This window comes from Vombatus ursinus, unplaced genomic scaffold, assembly GCF_900497805.2.
Source record: "Vombatus ursinus unplaced genomic scaffold, bare-nosed wombat genome assembly UNPS02014793.1, whole genome shotgun sequence".
Lineage (NCBI taxonomy): Eukaryota > Metazoa > Chordata > Mammalia > Diprotodontia > Vombatidae > Vombatus > Vombatus ursinus.
The window spans coordinates 137,829-146,730 of NW_020954571.1; positions in this window are offsets into that span (position 1 = coordinate 137,829).

The window sequence follows — 8,902 nt, forward strand, 5'->3', positions numbered from 1 at the left end:
GGAGGGGAGGGGAGGGGAGGGGAGGGGAGGGGAGGGGAGGGGAGGGGTCTCAAAGGGAAGTCATTTGGATGTCCAGGAGAAGACAGCATATCCTAGCATAACCAGGAAAATTCTAACAAAAATCAAAATCCCTCACTCCCAAGAATTTTAGACAGACAGAAATTTAAAGAGTCTAAGGTTTTTAGAGTTGAAAGGGACTTTAGAGATGGAAAGGGACTTCTCTAAAAAAAATGAGAGTGGCAGAGGCCAGAACAAAGACCCCAATCTTGAATGTTCTTTCTTCTATGTTGAACGGGTACAATGTAATGTAGCCTTTCTTAAATAAGGGGCAGGAAGGGAAAGAGAATAAATATTTGTGCCTTACACAAGAGATCCAGAGCACCTTTAAGATTTTGAAAGAGGATATATTAAACACATGATTCTTAGCTGTTTCTCTTTCAGAGAAATGCCTCACTGAATTCTTCAAGAAGTCTGGACCTAAGAAAGTATCTTGAAATATCCTAGGAAAATTATTGCAATAGACTCAAGGGCTCTTCTCTTATTCCTGTTTCTCCTCTCTCAAACTTTACAATACCTTGGATTCTGATTATCTCAGTAGACTACAGCATGTTACCAATGGTGATTTGCTAATGAGAAATAATATTATTGGGGATATATCTGATAGGAAAATAACATGTGACCTTGTCACAAAGAAAGAATGATAAAAAATAGACAGCTCAAGTGACACATTGATATCTACAAGATTTTGGAGAAGCTCTGTGATACAGAAGTTCTTAAAATCAAGAGAACAGGATTTGACCTGGATCCAAATGCCAGCTGTGAAATGAAATTGTTATGTGACCATGGGAAATTACTTCACCTCCCTGACCCTTGCTTCTTTATTTCTAAAGTAGAGATAATAAAATTTGAACTACTTACCTCCTTTAGAATTACTGTTGAAATAGTGCTTTGGATACCTTAAAGCACTATGTAAAATATGAATGTTACTATATTAAGAGAACCTGAAGAAAGATTCCAGTACATTGGGAAGATTTAAGGAAAGACATGTACAAGAATTAGATGAGCATGACGAATTGAAATCTTCATTGGTAGAGGGAATGCATGCTTATATCAAGGGAGATCATTGACTCACAATTTTTTTAAATTGAAGCGCTTATGATTCAATTAATCAATAAATAATTATTAAACACCTACTATGTGCCAGGTACTGTACTAATTGCTGAGGATACAACAATAGGCAAAAGACAGTTCTTGCCCTCAAGAAGCTCACAATCTAACGAGGGAGACAACAAGCAAACAAATATGTACAAACAAGCTATATACAGGAAAAATGGGAAATAGTTCAAAGAAGAAAGGCACTAGAATTAAAAGAGATTGGAAAAGCTTTCCTGTAGAAGATGTGGATTTAGGTGGGACTTGAAGGCCAAGGAAGCCACAGGTCTTGCATGGGGAAGTAAAAATGTCTGGAGCCAAGAGATGGAGTGTCTTGTTGGAGGAACAGTAAGGAGGTCAGTATCGCTGAAGATAAGAGTATATGGTGGAAAGGTAATAAGGTATAAAAAGACTAGAAATGTGGGGAATGGGTCTAGATTATGAAAAGCTTTGAACATCAAACACAGTATTTTGTATCTGATCCTGGAAGCAATAGGTATCTACTAGAATTTATGCAGGATGGGGAGGGGATTGTCACATGATCTGACTTACACTTTATTTTTAAAAAATTATGTTTAACATTCAATTATTTTTAAGTTCCAAATTCCCTCCCTTTAGCCCTTCCCCACCCATTGAGAAAACAATCAATATTACATCAATTATACATGTGAAATCATGCAAAACATTTCCATATTAGTCATGTCACAAAAAAAGCAAGAAAAATAAAGAAAGTGAGAAAAGTATGCTTCAATCTGCACTCAGAGTTCATCATTTTTCTCTCTAGAGGTGAATAGCATTTTTCATCATAGGTCCTTTGGAATTCAGACCTGCATTTTAGGGAAATCACTTTGGAGGCTAAATGAAGGATGGATTAGAGAGGGGAGAGACTTGAGGCAGTAGAGCAAGTAGGAGGCTACGGCAACAATCCAGGTATGACATGAGGACCTGCAATCGACAGCCCTTGGCAACCGATTGGATATGGGGTGGAGTAGGGGGCAGAGAGTGAGAGATAGTGAGGAGCCAAAGATGACACCTAAGTTTCATGCCTGGGAACTGAGAAGATGGTAGTGCCTTGAACAGTTATAAGAAAGTCTGAAAAGTAAAGGGTTTAGGGAGAAAGAAATGTATTTGGATACATTGAGTTTTGGATATGTCTACTGGTCGTTCACTTTAAGATGTCTGAAAGGCAGTTGTAGATGCAAGTCTGGAGGTCAGCAAAGAGGTTGGGACTGGATCCAAGACATGACAATTAAATCCATGGGAGCTAATTAGATCATCAACTGAAGTAGTGTAGGGGAAGAAAAGAAGAGAAGAAGGCCCAGGACAGAGCCCTGTGGGATACCCACAGTTAGTAGACATGATCTGGATAAAGAGCAAGCAAAAGACATTGTGGAGTGGTCAGATAAGTAAGAGAACAAGGAGAGAGAGTTGTCTGGAAAACCTAGAGAGAAAGAGTGTCAAAGAGTTGATGGTGATCTACAGTATCAAAGGCTGCAGAGAGGTCAAGAAGAATGAAGCATGAAAAATGACCATTAGATGTGGCAATTAAGAGATCACTGATAACTTTGAAGAGAGCAATTTTGGTGGAATGGTGAGATCAGAAGTCAGATTGTGAGGGTTTAAGAAGAAAATAAGAGGAGAGAAAGTAAAGGTACCTGTTGTGGGTTACCTTCTCAAGCAGTTTGGCCACTAGGGGCAGAAGAATATGTGATGGAAGGATCAAGTGGGGTTTTTTGTTTTGTTTTGTTTTTTGTTTTTTGTTTGTTTTTTTTTTTTGTTTTTGTTTTTGTGGATGGGTGAGACATGAGCATGTGTGTAGGCAGTAGAGAAGGATCCAGTAGACAAGGAGATAATAAAGATAAATAGAGTGGAGATGAGAGAAGCAGCAATATGTTAAGGACAGGATGGAATGAGATCTCTAGTGCAAGTGGAGAGGTGGACCTTGAAAATATATAGGTATTTCTGCCTTTTTATTCTCTCTCTCCAAGGCCGCTCCTCCTACCAGGTGTCCAACAGACCCCCATCTCTGACAGGTTTGATTATAGGCAATGTGGTCCAGGACCCTAGAAGCTAAAAAACCTGACTTCTGACCTGGTTTCTACTGCTCCCGGGATGTCTTTGTTAAAGTCAAGCCTTTCAGAGTCAGTTACTCCATCTGTAAAATGGCAATAGCAAATCCTTCTCTGGCTATTTTGTAAGGCAGTTCAGAGGAACATAAAAGACTGACCACTTTGTTAGAACAGTCATGGGTTTAGTCTAGTTTTTCTTTTTTTAAAAAATATCACCCAGTACAAAGCAAAATATTACAAGGACCTTGGGGAAGGTGGGGAAAGGGAAGAGTTAAACATAGGAAGAAGTTTCCTCTAGTATGAGTCACTGTGGTAATAACACTATCTTTACTCGGGTCGTGTATTTGTTCATGCCTAAGTGTGTATATCTTGGTGAATGTAGTTAATCTGAGTAATTCTGATTTCATTGAGGAATGTCATCTCTCAACTGGAGGCCAAACCAACTCATTCATTCACTCTGATGAGAGAAGACATAGCTGATGAGCTTAGAATGTAGAAAGAATGGAGGAAGGAGTGAAGATAGGAGGGGGAAGTATTGAGGGATTGGGAAAGTAATCGCCCACATATTCTGAAACTTTGAAGCCTTTAGTTTTTCCAACAGCTGTCCCAGACCCTAGGCAGGGGGGAAGGGAGAAGAAGCAAGTGTACTGCTATTTAGGGTAGTGACAAGCCCTAGCATGTGAAAGGTGTCTTGACATAGTTGGAGGTTTTTACTCTTTTGTTAGAGAGGAAAGATTTATAACCAGTCTAGTGATTGGGGTGAAATAGGAGTAGTAAAAAGAAATAAGAAAGTATCCCATCACTTTTTTCAAGATCTAAAGATATCTCACCACTTGAGATAATAGATTTAGAGCTGAGCTGGACTTCAGAAAGACAATTGTCCAATTTTCAGAATGACCACTGCTTTTTAAACATTTACTAGCATGCCACTGCACCTACCCTCCTACACTCAACATACTTTATAGTTAGGGAAACCTAGAACAAGGGGAAGTCCAAAATGCTTTCCCAAGGTTACATAGGTAGTAAGTAGCAGGGCCAAGTTTTGAACCCAAGTCTTTGGACTTCAAATCCAGTGATTTTTCTGTACTCAGTAGCAGGACCTCAAAATGTAAGAGGTTTGAGTTGGTGGTATGGCACAGAAAGAAGTAAGAAAACCACCCCCAGGCTTTTCTCTCTTCCAACCAGGATGACTCCACATTGGAGATATGAGCAAAAGCACCTGTCACTGGAGAAAAGTTACTAATAGAATAAAATTACATTTCAGCAAAGACAGCCCAGCCATTGCCAAGTGTTGAAACCCAAATCCAACAAACAGCGTCAGAATGATGGCCAGCTTTGATGAATTAGATTTGCAAGAACTGTCTGCCCTAGGATCACCCTGAATCTGTTGTTGATACTTAGATTCTGACATTAGGGAAGTACCATCTTCACATGATTCCTGAATTCTCTATTTTATAAATGCTGCTGTCCCCTAGCTGGCTTCATCTTTTATGACTGCTTGTGGAAAATGAGAGGGAGAGAGATAGGGACAAAGATGGAAAGACAAACATTGGGAAAGGGAGAGAGAAAGAGGCGGAAACTGAAACAGAGATGAAGACAGAGACTGAGAAAGTGAGATTCAGAAAGGGGGGGCAGAGATTGAGACAGTAACAGTGAGAAAAACAGAAAAAATACAATTAAGCTTAAAACTAAGCTTATTTCTTTTTTGTTACGAGGGAATGATCTATGTGTTGGGGGACATTATATTGGGTCATAATTGTTGTATGAAAAGCAAAAGGTATCAATATAAAAATAAAAGTAAATTGCTAGGTAAGCATCAACTTGTTCCCATTATATGCCCTTAACTCTGGTTTGAAGGGTATCAGGGTAGAGTGAAATATAGAATCAAAGGTTCACAGATAGAGAACTGAAAGGAACCTTGGAAGTCATCTATTCCACCCCTTTCACTTTGCAGATGAGGAAACTGAAACCAAAGGAAGTTAAGTGACTTGCCCAAGGTGACACAGAATGAATGTCAAAGGCAGTGTTTGCACCTTAGTTCGTCTGACTCAAGAGCCAGTACTCTTGCTACTTAGGGACCCTATAGTTATCTTTCTGGGCTTAGTTTACCTATCTGTCAAATAGGGGATTAAAACTAGATGGGGCACCCCAAGGTCTTTCCTGCTTAACATTTCTGAATCCATACTCTATCTAGAACATACCGTTACATGTTCTGTCATTTTCAGCTCCAAATATTATTCCTTCTCACTTGCTGGTGCCTCTTTATAAATTCCAATCTCATTAACAACATATATCTTTTTCCTCCTCCATCTCCCCCCCATTTCGAGTTCCCCAAGGTCAAGAGTCTTCTTTCTTGTTTCACATTATATTAGAGCTATAATGGACCTTGAGAGGCAGTGTGACATAGTGGCTAGAGGGTTGGATATAAAGTCAGGAAGAATTGGGTTCAAATTCCATGCCTGACACAATGTAGCTATTTCAAGATTAGGTCATTTGGCCTCTGTCAGTGCCCACAAACAACTCTCTAAGAGTATAAGCTGTAAATTACAGGATCTATATCAGTGGAAGGAGTTTCCGTAATGGGAGCGCTCTATACTGATTAAAGCACAAGTGTAGACCCTACATACAAGCATACACACACACACACAGACACACACACCTCTTAAATATCTAACGCCTCTTATTTTACCAAGATGGAAACTGATGCACATAAAGGTGAAGTGACTTGCTCGTGGTTACCTAGGTGATAAGTGGCAGAGCCAGACTTGAAATCCAGATCCCCTGACTCTAAACTCTGTGCTCTTTCCACTCTACCATAACGTGTCATCCCTACCCTATAATACCTAGCCAGCATTCATTGTTGAATTGAAATGGTCACTTAGACATAAGTTAATAAAGGAAAAGCCTCTTGCCCAGTGGCCCCAATGCCCAGTGCTCTGCATCTGACCCAACTGTTAAAGAAAGATGAGATCATACTTCAGACATGGCTTTTTTTCCTTCCCTCAGAAATGATAGAACTGACAAAACTTCAACCCTCCGTCCTCAAGGAAGCAGTCATTTCACAGAAATTAGAAATGATTAACTTCCTCAGGACCAGCCTTCTAACACAGGCAATCTAGCGATCTCTTTAGGGAGGTTTGATTCCTTTCATCTAATCAGACTCAAGTGGAATAAAAGTTCACATTCCCAGTTCCCTTGGCTCCAAGAGGAAAGTCATTGGATAGGTGGCACAGTGGATGGAGTACTGGGCCTGAAATCAAGAAGACCCAAGTTCAAATCCAGCCTCAGATACTTACTAGCTGTATGACCCTGGGCAAGTCACATAACTTCTGTTTGTCTCAGTTTTCTCATATGTAAAATGGGGATAATAATAGCACCTTCCTACAAGGTTGTTGTGAGGATCAAAAAGGTAATAGTTGTAAAGCATTTAACATGGTGTTTGGCAAATAGTAAGCACTACATAAATGTTAGTTATTATTATTAGTATTATTATTACTGGCTGCATGATCCTGGGCAAATAGTTTAACCTCTGTGTGCCTTGGTTTCCTTAACCATAAAATGGGGACATTAATAGCACCTACCTCACAGGGTTGTTGTGAGGATCAACTGAGATATTTATTAGGTGTTTAGTACAGTACAGGGCACATAGTAGGTGCTTGATAAATATTTGTCCCCTTACCCTTCCCCCATAATGATTTCTTCCCACAGTTCTGCCCCTTTAGTGTCTTGCAGACCTGACTGGAAGATCACAAATCTATTGGCAAGAGCTGGTAGAATGTAAGCTCTTTTCAGGTAGAGACTGTTGTTTTCTTTATTCATTTGACTGGGCTGTTTTGGAGGTGGGAGGAGCTAGGATTTTGTGGGTTTGTGCATCTTTGTATTCCTTGTCCCTAAAACAGTGTCTAGCACATAGGAGAAACTTAATAAATATTTATTGAGTGAATAAATGAATGAATGAATCATCAGAACAAAACCAGGTACAGAGCCCGAGCCCTGGAGCAGAGGTTTTGAAAGCAAGATGTCTTGGTAATGTATAAAGGAAAACTCTGAGAGTTTTAAAGGAGGAGGGAGTGATTTAATTTGGAAATGAAAGTGACATAAAAGCAAAAGATATCAATAAATTTTTAAAAGAAAATGCAGTATCTTCTGAGCACTTTGAACTGCAAGCTATGAATATAGCTTACCTGGATTTTAGCAAATATTTTGATAACATATCTCCCATTAACCTTATAGGGAATGGGGAGAGATAGATGACACAATAATGCAATCAGAGAGATAGAGCTATGAGTAAAAACAACAACCATGCCTGGAATGATCTCAAAGCCCAAATATATCTATTGAAGCCCCTAATTTCCTTCAAGGGCCAATCCAAACATAACTCAGAGCAAATATTTTCCTCAAAGTGTAGGCATTCTTGCTGTCTTCTTAGAGAAAGAGTGGCATATCATTGTTATTAATCATCTAGATCATGCCATCATTACAGAGGGAATCTAGTTTGTATGGGGGTGAGCAGATGAAGAAACCTGAAACTCCTGCTGAGTTTCAAACAGCGGTGGATCTGGTCATAGTGGCAAATTCCTTTCTCTAGCTATCCCATGGCCTTAGGGAGTCTCCTGACTCAGGAAACTGCTCAGAGTTGTAAGTGTGAAACAACTGGCATTCCAGTACAAACCCTTCTAGCTGGGCCCGCCTCTCCTGAAGCTGGGATTGCATTCCTATTTTGGGCTTCTGATTTCTACTATAAAAGGTAAATAGCCTCTCATCAGTAGAAGTAGCCTCAGTTCTTTGCTCTTTGCTGTGAGAGTGGTGCCTGGGAGAGCTTGAGATGGGAGTGATAAAAGGGTGAGTACTGAAGACTCAAATCCAGATGGGGGAAAGAAATTGTGCCCCTATTATTTAGCCTTCAACTTCATCTCAGTCTTCCTCCTGCTTCTATAGTGGACTAGGTGGTTTTCAGAGTCCAAACTGTTTCATATTGTCTTCATATTGCGTTTAGTACTGGAAGGGTCATTAGAGCTCATCTAGTCAATTGTGTAGAGACAGTGTTGCATAATGGTCAGAATACTGAGCTTGGAGGCAGGAAGATGTGGGTTCAGATATTTCCTAGCTGCATGACCATGAATAAGTCAGTGAGCCTTCATTTTCTCATGTGGGAAGTGGGGATAATGATGCCTACAGTCCCTAACTCTCGGGATTGTTGTGAGTTTCAAATGAGATACTGTGTGGAAAGTGCTTTCCAAACCTTAAAGAACTACGTATGCTACTTTCATAAAGCCCATCATTTTTATACAAGTGGAGTGATTTGCTCGAGGTCATAAGAGTAGACATCCCCGTTCCCATTAAGTCTTCTTCTAGCTTGACTTCAGCAACTCATCAAGTCCAAAATTTCCAAGCACCTGAAAATTCTGACCCATTTCCTGAGGCAAAAATAATTAAAGGGACTAGAATAATTCAAAAAGACAAAAAAAAAACCCAGAAGCTAACTCCCTCCTATTCCTATCCTCCCCCCCAACAAAAAAAATCCCAAAGGAATCTGAAAGTGCTATATGAATGTGAATTGCTGTTATCACCTAAAGTCTATTTCTGCAAAGCTGTTAGAAACATTTAAACATTTTAAAATATTCCCTGATATAACAGATCATATAGATGATGATACTGTATTTTTTTTCCTTTTTGCTATG